The 18,007-nt window shown below is 40.7% G+C and overlaps 1 long non-coding RNA gene across 1 annotated transcript; it reads left to right on the plus strand.

Annotated features, from left to right (window-relative positions):
- Window positions 1–14,025: 14,025 nt before the first annotated feature.
- Window positions 14,026–17,252, plus strand: LOC129744680 (uncharacterized). The gene is made up of 5 exons (XR_008736970.1): window positions 14,026–14,182; window positions 14,247–14,355; window positions 16,477–16,753; window positions 16,867–16,991; window positions 17,115–17,252. It is a non-coding gene; the product is annotated as an uncharacterized LOC129744680 (long non-coding RNA).
- Window positions 17,253–18,007: the final 755 nt, after the last annotated feature.

Here is an 18,007-nt window from a genome sequence, read left to right on the forward strand (position 1 = left end):
CTGTTCACACTTTTTATGTTCTTTTAACAATTTCTTAATCGTACTAATTTTTAAAAACCGCACCGTACTACTTTTGGTGTTCGTAATACGTATAACTTTTGGTACTTTTTAACTTTTGACTACACACGACGCGCACTCTAACGAGGTCACAGACAGAAAGAACATGTTCCGCTCTGAAAATATTTGCGAGACTTTACTTTCAGTGGACCGACACACATACATATTTATTCGGAGGCAAATTTACACGGTGTGTCGCTCTCTGGGTGCCCACACTTCCCCGTGACGTCCCTGGTTGAGCACGACGCCTATGGATAACTCAGAGAAGGAGAGTGACCGTGCGGGATGACAGATGATTTGGGTGAAGTTAGTCGTTCTGAGCGACTTTTGTAAGGTTCTCCACTAAGGGCAGGGATGTCAGGATTAGGTGGCGGAGCCACGCAAAAAAGTAACGACGGTTACATTACCCCATCGTCCCTCCTCAAAATGAATGAAATTTCATTCATTTTGTGGTGAGGGTGATGAATATAACAGTCCCATTGAGTAATTTCCTATTTTGTGCTAAGCAAGATAAGATTTTTATACTATTGTGTCAATTTTTACGAGTTTTCTATTCCACAATCATCACATGATTGGGTTAGTATCGTTTATTTCAGTGTATTACTGTTGTAGTGATTTTTGCTGACGGTCACTCACGACAAACGTCAGTTTTATTATTATTATTTTTTTTTTTTTGGTTATTTTTGACGGTCACTCACGACACAAGTCAACCAAACAGAAGATGAAAAAAAGAAGGGTAAAAGTTTCAAAGGTAAACAGTGGAAAAGCTGCTGATGGATCTTTTTGAAAAGTTTCGAGGTAATTTTCACGGTTCTAGTCCTCGAAAGCGCTAATTATTGGCAGATTTAGGTAATTCTAACTGTTTTTCTATCTCTTATCTGTTTTCAGCTAAAACTGCAGGAGGAAAAGACTGGAAAACCCCGGAATACTTTTCTACTAGCATCTGGATCAGCTATGGTTGTGTTTTGTTTTTCGATCGGCTGGGCCCTACAACACATCCGAAATGGTTGCGTATACCGATGGAATTCGAATGGATTTGGAGCCTGTGTTTATGCTTCACATCTTTAGGCTCTTTGATGGAAGGAATGGAACAAAATTAGTATCGTTTAGAATGTTAGGTAAGTTTTATGTATCGTTTTCATTTATGAGCAGCTGCTTTGTTGTTGTTTTTTTTTTCTCTCTATTTCAGGTACTGGGTTTTAAATCGGAGGCGGAAAAAACACCAATGGATTTTCCTGTTGAGTCAGCCAACTCGTAAGAGTTTGTGCCAACACGAGCTATGACCGTGCAGGGGAGGTAAAGTGGACCGAATTTGGCGTTGTATTTCGCGATTGCGGAGGACTGACGAAAGTTCCTCTTGTACACCGGTTGACCGACCTCATACACCGGAGCTGCGTTTTTGAATCGTAAATTGTAAGTTTTTGCATTTTTATCGTAATTCTTTTTTATATTTTTAGCTACCAAGTCGTGAATAAACTTTTGTGTGGAACGTAAATCGTCTTGTCTATCAGAATCCGAAATTCTTGCAATATCCCGATCTATTCGATGTTCTTCACCAGAATTCACGATCTCGTGACCAAATATCACTTTATATGGTGAGAAACCCGTGGCACTATGCGGAGTGCTATTCAACGCGTGTTCGATTTGCGATACTCGAGAATCCCATTGTGATTGATCAGACCTCACGTAGGTCCTGATGCAAGCGTTAATGGTGCGGTTGAGTCTTTCCACCGGGTTGGATTGACTGTGATAACGCGGATTCGTCCAATGACGAATGTCATACTTGTCGAGGAAGCATTTGAAATCCTTCGATAAGAATGTCGAAGCATTGTCGGATATCAAGCACTCGGGAGTGGAATAACGACGAAACCAGTTCTCTTCAAGTAGCTTGCACACCTGTGAAGTGGAAATCTTTTTTACTGGAAACAGGAGGCAGAACTTAGAGAAGGTATCCATAACTACGAATAGATGAATACAACCTTGTTTACTCCTAGGGAGTGATTGGATAAAGTCGATAGCTATTATTTGAAAAGGCTTTAGCGCGATTCTTTGGGTTCCCATTGGTGGGTGTTGGGAACGATTTGTCGGTTTTGATTCTTTGCATATCGAGCATTTTGCGATGTAAGATTTCACAAACTGTGCCATTTTTGGCCAGTAGTACAGTTTTCTTATTCTTGCCAGTGTCTTTTCACATCCAAGATGTAAAGCATCGTCATGATGTTCAACTAAAATCTGCTCTTGCATATCCGGGGGTACACATACTTTCCACGAGAACTGATAATCAGTGTGGGGTTCAGGTGAAGCTATGAATCTTTTTAAGATACCATTTTCCAATCTATAATCTTTGTTTTTTTCAGGATTGCTTTCAACTTTTGCAGCCATTGAAAGGTACCAACTAGACTGGCCAGGTGAAACATGGAGTTCTTCAACGGCACGAGATAGGGCATCAGGCACCACGTTGTCTGAACCACGCCGATGCTTTATCTCCATATCATACCGTTGAAGCTCGATGCTCCACCTGCACAGCCTCGAGGAGGTCCTCCAACTGCTTCTCAAAATGTACGTTAGGGCTGAGGCATCTGTGTAAACTACGAACTTGGATCCTTCGACGTAACATCTGAATTTTTCCACAGATTTCAGTACTGCCAATGCTTCTTTTTCTGTAGCGCAGTAACGCTGTTGTGTTGGTCCTAATTTTTGCGAAAAGAAAGCGATCGGTTTTTCGTCGTCATCGTAATACTGCGTAAGTACCCCAGCTATCGCAAGATCGCTGGCATCACAATGGATACAAAAAGGTCTGCGAAAGTCAGGGTTCGTTAGAATAGGGGTACTAATTAATAGCTCCTTTATTGTAACGAACGCTTTCTCAGCCTGTTCATTCCATTGGATGAGTTTTGGTTTCCCCTTGAGAAGATCGGTTAGGGGCTGTACAACTGCACTGAAGTTCGCAATGAATCTTCGGTAGTAGTTGCACATCCCTAAAAATCTTCTCAAGGCTCGAAGTGAATTAGGCTTTTCATAGTTAACGATGGATTCGACCCTATCAGGGTTGGGTCGTAATCCACGGTTACTAAGAATATAGCCTAAGTAACTGACCTCGGAAACGCAAAACTTGGACTTAGCAATATTAATGGATAAGTTGGCTACGTTTAATCGAGAGGCCACTTCGCGGAGTCGAGTCAGGTGTTCGTCGAATGTGTCGCTTACCACGATGATGTCATCGAGGTAAACGAAAACATACGGCTCCAACTCACTACCACCAAGTATCCTGTCCATTAAACGAGCCAACGTCGCCGGACTATTAACCAAACCGTAGGGCATTCGTCTAAATTGAAAAAACCCGCGACCTAAAACTGAAAATGCAGTAAACTTTTTGGATTTTGGGTGTAATGGGACTTGTAGAAAAGCCTTCGACAAGTCAATAGTCGAAATGAATTCACACGGGCCTAGACGACTTAAAATTCTATCTGCATGGGGGAGGGGGTATGAATCTCTAATCGTGACTTCATTGAGTTTGCGGGCATCAATGCAGAGTCTTACAGTGCCGTCAGCTTTGTCAACTGGAACCAGTCTCAATGCCCAGTCACTGTAAGATCTCTCAATGATCCCGCACTCCAACATTCTATTCAACTCTGCGTCGATTTGGGTCTGTCGTTTTGGCGATACTGGAAACGGATTGATTCTTACAGGCGGTTTCTTCTTGGCTTCTTCGTTTATCTCAATTCGATGGCAAATTAGGGTAGTTGCATCGAGTTTGTCATCAACAGCGATTTTAAATAGTTGCTTGACTTCTTCGAGTTCGATTTGCTGTTCTTGTGATAACTGTGGTGCACCCTGTGAACAGTCAACTTCTTCAACTAAGGTAGTGAGAAGTGAGGGTACAATCCCAAAAATGTCCCAAAAATCGGAACCAAGTACCAATTTTTGTTTCAGGGTGGGAATGACCAACAGACTCACTATCTTAGTTGATCCGTTGAAAGTCACAGGTGCATTGACATAACCTGAAACCTCCAGGCTTTGTCCGTTTGCCGTAGCAACGTCTAAAGATGTTTTGTGGATTTGTAAACGACAGTTTCTAATTACATTTTCGGCTCCTGACCCTAGAACACTTCGGTTAGCGCCACTATCGAGCAAACCAATGATAGGTAAGTCGAAAATGGATATCTTGGCGAAAGGACGACCGTCATTTTGGAGATTAAGAAGTAATTCGTTTACTTCCGGTTGGCTTGGTGTAACATAATCGTTAGAATCGACCATTTGGTAACCTAATTGAACCAAATCGATCGTGTAGTCGTGGTTTTCTAAGGGATTTTTAGAATTTTGAGAAGCTGCTTGCCCTTTCAAGCAGTCTTTTGAAAGTTTTTTGAGCAGAAAGGACAGCTGTTGGTCTCAAAGTTCATGAAACCACATCTATGGCAAAAAACATGGGCAGGTCTGTTGCATTCTTTATGGTGATGACCACGGAGTCTGCAATTGTAACAGATACCTTCAGGCAACGGTGAGTATTGTGCAAGTAAAAGTTCTAGACCGTCAGTAGGGGCAACTTTCTTCGAGGGGAGTTCTTGAATGGACTTGTTGGAATCTCTAAACCCTTTCTTGTACTGTTTGTCATCGTTTCCTGATTCATATTTCGAGTTTCCATAAAAATAACGCGGTTTTTGATGGTATTTCTCAGAATCGTTTCGAGTTTTAGGTTTCGTACCGGTATAAACTTCATTCACCTGACTTCTCATTCGCTGAGGATTATCGTCGACCGATTGGAATTTGTACCAAAAAGTAGCGTCTAATTTTCGACCGAACGATTTGAGATCCACGAGATTATCAATCTGTGACGCGATCGCGAAACCCCGGTAATCTGCTCGCATGTTCCGAAAAATGATCTGAAATTTCCTTTTCTCGGTAAGGCGTTTCGTGAAACCGTTAAAAATCTTTTGCATTTCCGTGAGATAGTTTTGAAATTTCTCCTTCGGGCCTTGCTTTCTAGCAATTGCGCGCATTTCACTCGCGTGATCATGATCGGGAGAAAGAAATTCGTTTTTAATTTCGCGGACCAATTGCTTCCATGACGAAAATTCTTCATTTTCTACCCCGGACATGAACCACGTTTTCGTGGGACCTCGAAAAAGATTAATAGCGGATCGGAAGAGCTCTTGTCTAGACACGTTTTCAGAATCTGCCGTAAATTCGACTTCGCGCAAGAATCCCATCAAACCTTGGCCGTTATCCTTGCCGTCGTACCAGAGATTCCAATCGGAAACTGGCCGGCCTCTACGCGAACGATAAGGTTGTTGCGGCGATCTTTCTTCGCGTCGTCGAGGGTGAACACGCCGATCATCTGTATCAGAATCTGAATTTGATCCACGGAAATCAGAACTGTCGAGAAGAGATGGTAAGTATTTCGTTTTTGTTCTAAGCGACACGCGGTTAACAAATCGTTCGTTCTCTTCCGAATCTGATACGCGATTTCGCGCCGAATTACTAAAGGTTTTTAGAACTCGCGGTTGATCGCTAATCGATTTCAAAATTCGCGGTTGAATCGATGATTTTTTGCCACTGAGGCTAAAACCGATCGCTCCTTCTTCTTCGGTACTATCATTTTCGCTCTCTGATTCGTTACAACTTTCTTTTTCGATATTTTCAGGTTCATTTTCCAAATTATTATTTTTCTTGTAGGATTGTTTCTTTTTAGGTTTCGATTTTTTCCTTTGAGCTAAATTTAATTCAGCTAGCGAGCTCATGATGTTCGCCATCAGAGTAGATTGGGCCTTCTGTAAGGAAGCTAGGGGCGAAAAGAAAGTATGTAGATGTCCCCGAATCGCAGCCTGAAGTTTGTCTAAGTCCTTCAAGTCAGTATCAACTTCTGCTACTTCTAGTACCCTAGTGCATCGCACATAGAAGTGGGCTAGTCTAGTTCGGAGGGTATCACGAATTCCATCGAACGGTATTCTGTTTTCTAAGACGTCAACGATGTACTTTACTTCCCTATCAATCAGCCTAATCTCCTGGTCGATAGATGTCTGACAACGCGAAAAGTCAATATCTGGATTGAGTTCATTTTTCTCAGTCTTGAGACGGTCTTTGAGTCGTCTCATTAAAGCCGCTTTAGAATCTCTATCAGCAACTTCAACAGCTCGGATGGTTAACTCATAAACGATTTCTTCCCTATCCAAATGGTGTACCATCATGTTTTGGTATAGATTTTGAATTTCCAATTCCATTTTTATAATTTTAAATGTTCCTAAAAAGTAAAGCAAATGTCAATAAGTCGGTTTGATACTGCGGTTGAGGAGAAGCACTGAGAAAGCTGCTGTGCTTTCCAACTCCTAAAACCGACACAAAATACAAGTTGTGGGTGGTAATGGGGAAAACTTCTTAGTTTTCACTACGCAAACGATGTCGAAGATCGAGCAAATTTCTTGAATCAAATATGCACTTATGTAAGGCTCGTTCAGCAAAATTTCAGCATTCTAACATCCAGCGATCGTTTAGAGAACGATCTAATAGTTCAGCAGGAACTGCTTCTATCCATCCCTCCGGAATTTTGGAAAATGCAACGTAGTTACTTTTTATGCGGGCGCCAATTATAACACGGAGAAGCTCAGTGGGTGGGAAATTTTGAAGGTAAACATAGGTGGGAACTCAGGGTCGGTGTGTTGCAACGTGACACTTTCCTTCGGCGGAACTCGCACTAGAGGAATCCAACTGGAATCAGACAACCAGGGGCGTACACGGGTGATTACCTCTCATGCTAGCACCCAGGTCCAGTAATTATGCTACTCAAAACGCGGACATAAACAGAACATGTAATTTCGAATGGAAATTCGCTCGAGTGAAATATGGAACGGAAATGGAACAACGAAATCAAATTAATCAAAAAGGTGTAGATCAACTAATTATTCCCAGTAAAGTACTGCCTTTAGTTTAGGTTTTACATAATGTGGGGGGGGTTTATTTGTACATAATAATTTTCCTGTTGTGACGTCACATAGATTTAGGCATACTTGCGGTTATTTTTGTTTTCAACGGAACTTAGCTGGAACGGCGACTGGCGGCTGGCTCGGCGAACAGCAACGGTTAACCACATGCGTGTGGTGGTTTCCAACGGCAATTCAGGGTTCACAACAGGCGTCTTTCCGGCGTCCCGGAAGAGCCCGATGCTGGCTGTATGTGACCCCTGACTGGTGCTGCCGAAAGGTCCTCGCTGGTAACCTCGAAATTGACGGGCAAGGTTATGGTGCGGGCCTTTCACCACCGGATGGTTCTTGGAACAAACCTCAAATTGGTCGAACGAGGTTATGTAGCGGGCCTTTTACCACCGGATGGTCCTCAGAACTTAACCTTGTTTTTTTCGTCGAACAAGGTTTTGTTTTTCCTTCTGCCTGGTTAGCGAGATATCGCCGTGTGCTCGTAGTCACAGTTAACCTGTATAATTAGCCGACAAAATAAGAAAAGGCCCTCTTGGACCTTTTCTTTGTTGCTTTTTTGTTTAGTTCTGTTCACACTTTTTATGTTCTTTTAACAATTTCTTAATCGTACTAATTTTTAAAAACCGCACCGTACTACTTTTGGTGTTCGTAATACGTATAACTTTTGGTACTTTTTAACTTTTGACTACACACGACGCGCACTCTAACGAGGTCACAGACAGAAAGAACATGTTCCGCTCTGAAAATATTTGCGAGACTTTACTTTCAGTGGACCGACACACATACATATTTATTCGGAGGCAAATTTACACGGTGTGTCGCTCTCTGGGTGCCCACACTTCCCCGTGACGTCCCTGGTTGAGCACGACGCCTATGGATAACTCAGAGAAGGAGAGTGACCGTGCGGGATGACAGATGATTTGGGTGAAGTTAGTCGTTCTGAGCGACTTTTGTAAGGTTCTCCACTAAGGGCAGGGATGTCAGGATTAGGTGGCGGAGCCACGCAAAAAAGTAACGACGGTTACAGAAGTGGCGAACCCGGGAAAACCACAAACCCAGCAGAACACGTTCCGAGATTCTTCACATTCCTTAAAATCATGTCCCTGTTCGTGGCAGTTGAAACAAAATCCCCTTTTTATGGGAATGTAGGCTTTAACAATTCTTTGAATTGGGTCCGTTCCACTTGGACCAGGATTTTGGTTCCCACCATAAGAATTTCCAGAATTGAATGGTTTATTCCTTTGAGGAAACCTTTCATTTTTCCCCAATTCTTGTTTTTCTGGTTCAGTACGGTAATTTGTTCTTTGATTATTTTTTTTATTATAACTAATTGATTGATAATCAGAATTTGGCGTTTTCTTTTGACAATTATTATTGGAATGTTTATTATATTCGTAATAATTATTGTTATCAGACTGATTGTTACCGTAGTGCAATTCTCCGATTTCAGCATTAGATCTCATCGAAAACTGGATATCTTTTTTTGCATAAATGTGCCAATTAATAGCATCGAACCGCTTACCGAACTCTCTCATTTTAGGGATCGAATCTGTTCCGGCAGCTAACATCGCAGTTCTACAATCTTCCCTGGTATTGCGGAAAAGAGTATCAAATTTCCGACGGTCATCCCATGGCTCGGACATGCAACGGAAAATACGGACTATATCCAGGTAAAAATCCTGAAATTTTTCGCGTGGCCCTTGTCTTCTCGCGTTAACTAACCGCTCGTATTGATAGTCCATATCTATCGGCATAAACTCATTTTTGAGCTCCTTCACGAGGTTATCCCATGAACCTAATTCATTGGAGCCGTTTATCTCCATAAACCAAGCACGTGCCTTACGCGTAAAAAGATGATGCGCAGACGCAAACAGTTCATCTTTTGAAAAGCCTTCAGACCTAGCATTAAATTCGATTTCTTTTAGGAACTCGTTAATTCTCCTACCGTTATCCATCCCATCATACCGAACCGTCCATTTGTGGATGGGTAGACGATCGCGACGTGATATTATTTGGTTGTTATTTTCAACGATTTCATGAGTTGAAATAGGCCTAATTTCCTCGACCAAACTTGGCAAAGAAGCTCCTTTGATTTTCAACCATTCATCGAAATTTGATGGTTTTTTTATGCTGCCAGTTTCTGAACGTACAGAACTGCTCGACTTTTTCCCATTTGCATACCCTGCGGGCTTATTAGTATCGCGAGAGCTTTCCAATGCCGAGATGCGCTCGAGCAGTTGGCTTAGCGCCGATTTCAACTTACGATTTTCGCCTACGAGTTTGAGAATAGCTTTATCTTTCTCGTCTAACAATCCCATTGTTTCTACTCGATCCTCATCAAAAGAGTTGTTTTCGAATTCGCCGTGATCTTCACTCGCATTTGTTGCCGGATCAACGTATTCATCTCGCTCAAGCATAGCTTGTTCGTTTGGATTTGGTTCGCTGCTAAGATGATCATTTAAACCCACTCCATTCTCATTTGGTTCGTTATCAATGACAGGATGGATACTTTCATTGATCAGGCTCAATTCTGCTTGTCTGACTTCTTGGATGGGGGAAACGATTGAGAAGAACATGCTCAGAAGTTTAGTGCACTCAGCAGCAAAGATATCAATGCTGTTGACGTCATCTACATTCTTAGCGTGCAATTTCAATCGTTCCATTCTGAAAAATACATGCAACAGTCTGGTCTTGTGACATTGGTCTGGAACTTTTTTCGCCTTTTTACCCTTTAATGCATTCCTAATCTCATCTAACTTAACCCCACATTCGATTATTTCATCTTCTGGCTTTTCCCATATAATTTCGTATTCAACTGTTTCTTTTTCCTTTTCAGCTTTCAACAGCTCGCGTAAAGTGCGTTCCTGACTGCTGCGCCTCAAATCGGACACGTCTGTATGGCGGATACGCAACTCATGATCAAGCTCGTGATCTGAGAGATGAGCTGGGTTTATGGATAAATATTGTTGTTTTAGTTGCGATTCCATTTTCGTGTTTAGAATTTATCAGTTGAATAATCAAAGGTACTTAACAAGAACAGCAAAAGAAAAGATGAACAGAACCACAAAATAATTGAATGTTAGGTCAATCAGATGAACTTATGAATTAAAATAGCACCCAGGGAAGAATTTAACGAATATTATGAAATAGTAATAAATTTTAAAAAAAATAAATGTTTAATAGTAAGAACTTCTACAAAATAAGAACACGTTAAAATTGTAATTGTAAGATATCATTAAGATGAAATAAAGAGGTTTGTATTGTTTTGTTTTACTTTTGAATATCACAGATCATCACACCAAAAATTACCACAACATACATATAAAAATTGCTCCAATTTGAAACAAATTATTTAACTCAATTTCACTCCGACTAAATTTTTTAAACAATCGTGTTTTCCACGTTCATTTGAACTTCAGAACCCCTCTGTTTAATATGAAATAATTTCAAAAGCGGTTGAAAGTTTTGTAATTCAACCAATTACTGCAAAAATCACTTAAAGGAAGCCTGGATGTTTTCCCAGAGAATTCTGCAACGGATACCGGTGGAACCCCTACAACTAGCAACGGTAAGGCAGTTTTAGTTGGGCGCCAAAGTGTAAGACTGGCTGTTAGCCAATCTCTAGAAATGCAGTGAACCCCTATCAGTCCCTAGGGTCGGTTCGCTTACCACTCTATATGCTATGTTGCAGGGAAGTTCGGGAGGACTAAGGTAAAACTCCTCAGTTACAATAATGGTACCGTTTATTCAAAGTTGCAGTTTGTTCACCCACCACTTTCTTAACTTATCTAACCTGACAATTTAGTTGCGGCTACTTCCTCTTCTCCTGTGTCGTCGAGCTCGGGTTCCTAGTCGATAACTTGGAGATCGGCAGGGTCGTGACGTTTGTACCCAGTCCCACCTTGGGTGCTGAACTGGGCACGGCTGGTCCTCAGACGGCAAGCGGCTTGATAAGGACGTACCTGGCCCCACCTTGGGTGCTGAACCAGGTACCTTGGTAAGTAACACCGACTATTGGCGGTCGATGTTGTGGAGTCACGCAATGCGGTGGCGTGGGGTTGATTTCACACCGGTAAAAGCGAGTGGCTTTCTTAACCCAAAACAGCGGGGTCCTGTGGTATTCAGGGACAAATTAGGGGCCGGTTATGGACAATGGCAAAATGGCGAAGGTTAGTTACCTGTCGTTCAGACGGTTAACGTTCTACGTTGAGTGTTGGTTCGGTTTTGTCCTACCAATCGTTCACTATATCGCACTTTTAGAAACGATGGTTTTAGGATTCCAGAACATAAGTAAGCTATATTTTTAAGCTGATGTACAAACTTTAATCAGCGTTCAGATGTCGTTCGCGAACTTCAATAATGACCGGAAATTTCCTGATTCCCCGGTCTTGAACCCTAAGCCGTTCGTTGCCCTCGTCCCGCGTTCTTTTTCGCTTCGCTCAACCGTCGATTTCGCCGATTCGCTTCTTCGCTCTGCGTTTACTGCTCACATCTTCTTTTTGCCCTCTGGTGGTAGGTTGAAGAACGACTCTTTTTTGAGAGGTCGTTCGTCTGGTTAGGGTGGCTTGGTGAACTGCTTCACCAAGGAGAAACCCTTAACCCCCACGGACAACACTGCAACATTATTTAATTCCAATTATACATCAAGATCACTGCGAAATCCTTCGACTGACTAGCAACGCTTACAACCATCGGTAAGCTGTGGTCATGTGTGTGATCTGATGTTTTACTAAAGGGCTTTAAACGCTGATGACAAGAATTGCTTACCGTTATCCGATAGGATGATTCGCGGCTTCGAAAATTTCAAAAAGACCTGCCTCTCTAAAAATTCCACCATTTTTATTGAATCTGCTGATCGCATAGGATGCACTACGATGTACTTGGTCACCCAGTCCACTACGACCAACATTACCGTGTTTCCTGCCTTGGATCTGGTTAAGGGCCCAACAAAATCAACTGAGATTAATTCCCACGGTATCCGTGCCGGCTTTGGAGCTCCCATCGTTGGCATCGTAGCCGTGTTCGGTGCTTTGCATGCCTTGCATGTGTCGCATGTTCTAATGTATGCTGCTACGTCATCCGCCATCTTCGGCCAGTAAAAGAAAGTCTGCAGCTTGTGGAAGGTCTTCATGAAACCCAAGTGCGCCGATGATGATGAGTCATGAAATCGTCTGATCGTTTCTAGTCGTTCGTTCTTCGGTATGACTTTCTTCCACTTGTGCGTGACGTTGCCTATCTCATCCTTGCACTTGCAGTTCTTGTATAGAACACCGTTGATCAGCCTGAAGTCAGGAAAGTTGCTTGGGTTTTGTTCCACCTGCTCCTTCAAGTGCGTGTACCATGAATCTGCTTCTGAAGTCACGACAAAAACTTTGTAACCTTTGACTAAACTAGTCTTGCTAACCTCAAGGTCGCTTATCTGTGAATGTACCTTAACCCACTTTTAGGAGAGGAAACATATCACCAACAGGAACCCATTATATGTTGCCCCGCAAAGAGATGCAAATGAGTACCCGTTATAGGGAAATGGAACTTTCACTCTAGGGGTGTCAGGAAGAGTCAAACCATTGATCGACCTTCCAGTGACGAGGGGTGTGTGTTCCTTCCGAAATCGCTGCGCGTATAAAATATAGTGAAACTTAGGGAAAAGTGAGCTATTTCTCTAGGAAGATCTGAACCCATCTAACTTCTTTGAATACATATACATGGCTTTATTTAGGGTTTTCATGTGTCTACTTGCGTGTGTTGGGTTCTTTAATGTTGACGTCTTGGCTGGGCACTTCCCTCGATGGCATGCATTTAACCGGTATTCTCAAATCCGAGGGTTCATATTTTGGCGAGATGCTGATTTGAGAATCTAGCGGGCCCGGATCTAGACGAAGTCAGTACTCTAGGGATTGCGATCGTAGCTAACGGCCGCTCCTGGTGTTCGCTTGCCGTGCACCCTGGTCAGTATAGGTGTTGACCACGTGCTCTCTTGCTACCGCTGACCCGTCTGGCTTGGATCCGAGATCCCCTATGGATGAAACTGGTTCGGAATTTGTCCGAATAAGAGAAAAAAGGCCCTTGCTGGACCTGGCGAAACAATTAGACACACCCTCAAAGCCATATTTTTCCACACTTGACACATGTAATTATAAATAACATTTAACAAACTATTTTAACAAATTTTACCTTTTTTCTGCTTTTAACTTGTTCTCCTTCTTGTTCTGTGTTTTGTCTGCTTGTTAGCCCTTATATTTTACTTTAACTGTTAGACTATAATTATAAATAATTCGCTTTTAATAATTCTTTCTAGGTTAAGTTTCACGATTTTACTAACCGTAACAGAACTTTTAAATCGCACACAAATTCTGATCCCTTTCGTTGGCTTATTGCCTTGAGCGAAGTATTAGCTAACAATTGTGCCCTTTCCTATAAGAAATAAACCACAAATTCAACAAGTTTCACTTTTTACAAAAAACACATGTTAAAACCTACAATTACTAAAAACGGCGCGCACTCTACTTCACTCGAAAGTCACGACCAGAAAGAATGACTCTTGTTTCATTTGATAAGTTGGAGGCTATGCGGATAGGAATTTAAAAAGGAACGGACAAATAGTTTGATATGTCAAAAGGGATACTGGTGCGCCATCTGCATCTCCCTTTAAACACCCTGGCTCACACCGTTGGGAATACACTTCTTCCCCCGCGAGTGTGCCCCTGTAACTAATGTCGACCTTGCCAGCGAAGACACCAACCTATCGACATTAGATCACAGTTGATTGCAGCCCTTGACTCGTTTTGCAAAACGGGTTAAATTGAAAATGCTCCTAACTTATACTTGGGTCGGAGACCACAAGTATAACTTGTGACCAACGGTTACAATTGCCCCCTCGCTAAGTTGAATTGCCTTTCACTTCTACCTAGTGCCTAATTCTTGAAATCGTTCCCTCTTTTCCTATTAGTAATTGTTTCGGTACTGCATTACTCAATATAGCTTTCGCCCTCTTGATATCTCTCCCCGCATAATAAAAAACTTTATTTCAAACAGTCATTATTATACCTCGACGGTTTTAGAAATAGTGATCATCTCTGTACACGTAGCTCTACCATCATACCTTTCCTCAGAACCATTAAGAATTAAAAATCCATGTTTATGGGAATAGTAACGATATCTAAAAAGATAAGTGAACGGTTTGAACGATAAACATGAAAGTGAGCCAACATCGTCAAATTGAACTCGAACCTTTTCACATAGCGTCCATTTAATCTCACTCAGACACACCAAAACGCCACGAAAACCAAGGATGCCAATCGGGATTTCCAGAAATATTCACACATAAATTAATATATCAATTAATTTTTGTGCAATTACAAATGCAGTAATGGTACGTAAAACGGATTTCGATTATAGTCGCGACATAATATCAATGATGTTGTCGATCAGTTAACCATCTTGGTACGGCATAATTTATAATTTTCTACACGTCATACAGAATCATTCCTCAATCAGTTCACACATCTGTTATTGGAGAACTCATTTTTTACAACGTTCTCAACAGCTAAGTAAACATGTACAAATATTATTAAAAAAAAGTTTTCGTAATCTAAAAATCAGTACACCTGGCAGCACTTCTGATTTGTTTATACACTGACCGAAATCTGGCTATAACACTGAAAATCGAAAATACCCAAACTTGAGAACTGCCACCCGCCAAACCTAAGTTCAGGATTGACAACTTAAGTTTGTGAAAAAATCACAGCTTGCCAATAAGCCAAACTTGTCCTTCGAGCAAAGAACTGTTTTTTTTGGGGGTTTTTGTTGTAAGCGCATCTGATTCTGTTACCTCCATCGTGGCAGATTTAGGTTTGGGGGGTAAGTTCAAAGCGAAGAACTGTTTTTTTTGGGGGATAACTTTTATTCCCGCTTCATTCGCAGAAAGTCTCACATATACGATGATGTAGCTGCCTCTCTCAACAACTCTCCGGTGGTCGAGCGGTTAGCATCCTGAGGTGGTAATCGCAAAGACATTGCAGGTATGGGTGTGATTCCTGTACCTGGCGATATTTTTTTTTTATTCTGATTTCCATTTTATTGTGGTATCAGATTTTGGGGGATGAGTTCTCCTTTAAGAGCTTAACTTTGAGTTATGCCACCAATAGCCAAACCTGTAGGGAGGGAGTTTCATTCGGGTTGGCGGGGAAATTTCTCAAGTTTGGGTATTTTCGAGGTTCAGTGAAGGTTTATTGGAAATTTTAGTGTTTTTGCACTAAAGGAAAATCCAATACTTTTTATGATTTGACGGTCGAAATAGGGGTGATTCATTTTATAGGAAATTTCAATGAATTTCAAAGTGCGCCGGGATGATTTAATTTATTATTTCAAAAAGTAAAATCAATAGTTCATAGATTCGTTAAAATATGCGGTTGATCAATTGATTCATAAATTTATTTGTTTTTATTCACTGCAGCGTAAGGAGATTCATTATTAAGCTGGATTAAACAAATTTATTGGCATAACTAGAAAAGAAAACTTTCCGTTCAAATCAATTAGTCATGTAAATTTGAAGAATATTCCGGAATCAGTTTTATATAGTTCTCAGCAGTACTGTCCAAGTTTAAGGATTCCACAGGCCATTTCGTACTCCGTTTGTATGTTGTCACCTGCAAATAATATTTATTGAAAAAAAAAAACTTATCGTTGAGAGCCTTATTTTAGCTTACCGATTATTTTTTTCCATAATTGCGAAGATCTGTCCAACTGGCATCGAGGGCAGATCCGTTGGTTCTTCTGGTTCGGGTTCCTATAGAGTGTCAGCACCAAATGCCGCGGAATGAAAACAGCGGTTTTCATCAACTTGTTCAAACTGTAGCTTAATAATTACGCTTAATTAATATTATTCTTCTCATGTTGATGTTGGTTAAGTATGTCGAACCTTCAGTGAGTATTTTCCGGATCATAATCATGCGCCCGGAAGTTTCTCTGCACAGATGCCTAATCCGGATGTTCCCGTTCAAATGAAATGTGAGCTGGAAAACACAAATTCATTGAGAAAACAAAATTATTATTTAATTTGGAAGTTATATTTACTTACAACGAGCTGTAACATTCTTGAGGATTTTTTTTATCACTTGCTGTTCGATTATTTGCTGCTGAAGAAGTTTCCGATTCCGCACCAACCTGATAAACAAACTGGGGTCAGAAATAGACCTGATGTTATTCTTTAATTTATTTTATGTTTGGCGGCAGTTGGTTTAATATCTCTGAGTCTGAAAAGGTATCGAAAACTAAACGAACCAAGCTACTGGATTTTCCTATACATTTTAAAATGTGTTAAAAGCTCTTAAGATTTATTGGATTTTCTAGTATCTTTCACTGGATACTAACCGATATCGACGAACTGGTAGAAAGTATTGGATTTTGTAGTAACTTTCAATTAATTTACCGTTAGTTTCTATTAGACATTGTATTGGTAATAATTATTAGAATGATCTTATACATTTTATAGCCCCATTTGGTTCAGTGTATCTTCCTTGAAGAAGAGAAAAAGAAAGAATAATTTTTTTCTTCGCCTGTAACGCGTCGGAAGGTCGGGATAGGGATTCTGTTGCCCGGATTTCTATTCGGAACCCCTGCACGGTGCACCTGGGTCCGTTGCTGCAGCTACTTTGGCGTCCGCCTCTATTTCAACAAGAGTTGCAGTCGGATGCGCCGCACCAGGACGGGAAAAAGCTCCGGAAATTTAACCTCGAGCGACGAATCCATCGGAAACTAATCGAAGACAGGTAAATAGCTTTATTTTTTTCTGCATTCTTTTTTAAAGATAAAACTGTCTCCCAGTTTTATATGATTAAAAATACTAATTGAACATTTTGTTTATTTCTATGACCGCCGAAAGCTCCTCAAGGCAAAGACAGCGAATAAACAACCCTTATCGACTTGTGAGACGACGGCAGTAAAAATGTCCAGGGTTATTCCCGTACCGCGGATGTCGAAGAGCACCTGACTGGTGGTATGTTGCTGGTAAGTCATGAAGTTTATCAATAGTTTAATATGTTTGCATGCAATATTTGTGAAACCGATTTTCATCGGACTAGCCTGCAAAATGTAACTATAACTGGATTTTTTGTTTTCTTAATGTTTCAGGTCATGGTCGCTAGCCACTTTGCTTGGAGGAGAAATAAAAAAATGTACGGATAACTACACAGAGTATTAAAATATGAAGAATTATGTTCAGAATCTTTAAAAATTTATTACATAATATTTTTGTTAATAAAAGTGTAAAATCCGAAAATCCTTGAAAATTGTGTTTACATGTGTGGGTGCTCTATTCAAAAACGGCTTCTGAAATCGTATACAAAACGTCGGAATAAAGATAGGTAAAATTATAACAGAACTGTTACTGTAAGAGTTTTTTTCTAATTCGTTTCGAGAATAACTATAACTACAACAGTTTGGTTATCTAAAAAAGTTTCCCAGGAATGGTTTCTGAACATAATATGAACAGTTTGTAGAAAAGTTCTTCCATACAAGGGTCTTAACAGTTTTTAACAATTACATAACCTAACGACATATTAAAAATACTGTGAATTCGGAATTCACGATTCAACCAATGTATTTCACAGTTCAAATAAGCGTTTGCTAAACGTTTTTTTACGCTTCATCGAATCGTCGTTTGACTATTTGAGAAAATGTTTGGTAACAATCCTCATTTATGCGGGTCGCTCATAAATTAGCATCACAAACTTTCCACCAATGTTTACCAATTGTGTTACGATTTTATTCAAGCTGCTACAACTAATTATCCCGAAATTTGCTAATTTGTTGCAAATTGTCGTGAGCTATCTGTCTATCAACGTAAGTATTGCACTTGTGTTGTAAACTGGATCCTTTTCCTATCAAATATTATTTGGCTAATATCGTTAGATATAGGTCTCAGTGGCAATTACTATTTTGGATCATGATGACAACTCGTAGTGGCGAAACAAAAACTAAACTTTCCGAGGTGGTTACCCTGGTTTGTAGATCTATTAATGTGA

Source organism: Uranotaenia lowii, chromosome 2, assembly GCF_029784155.1.
Source record: "Uranotaenia lowii strain MFRU-FL chromosome 2, ASM2978415v1, whole genome shotgun sequence".
Taxonomy (NCBI): Eukaryota; Metazoa; Arthropoda; class Insecta; order Diptera; family Culicidae; genus Uranotaenia; species Uranotaenia lowii.